This window comes from Pseudomyrmex gracilis, unplaced genomic scaffold, assembly GCF_002006095.1.
Source record: "Pseudomyrmex gracilis isolate BER0280 unplaced genomic scaffold, ASM200609v1 scaffold_267, whole genome shotgun sequence".
Lineage (NCBI taxonomy): Eukaryota > Metazoa > Arthropoda > Insecta > Hymenoptera > Formicidae > Pseudomyrmex > Pseudomyrmex gracilis.
The window spans coordinates 16,025-16,454 of NW_018020851.1; positions in this window are offsets into that span (position 1 = coordinate 16,025).

Below are 430 nucleotides of genomic sequence, written 5' to 3' on the forward strand. Positions count from 1 at the left end.
AGATTTTAAAGTAATTGTCGGACACCCTATATATATATATATATATATATATATATATATATATTTATTTATTTATTTATTCCACAACAAACATTTAGCATAAGACTCTCATGACCGTTTAAATTTTGCGTTATTAGTTAGAAACTTAACAGCCTAAACTTTTTAGTACTTGTAAATTGTAAAACCTGAATTTCAATTATCTGTTGCCAAAAACACTTTTTTCACAAACAACGAAGATAAAGAAACCTTTTCTGTATATGAAATAAAAAGCAAGCGTTGGATGTAAAGTTTTGAAGTGAATTTAATTTGAATTATGTGTATTAAATACGCGCTACAAAACATTTCGCATTTGCATCCAGTAGTTGTCTGTTACTGGCATTATTGTATTTCTCTTGTATAATTAAATAATAAAAAAATATTTCTTTTGCTC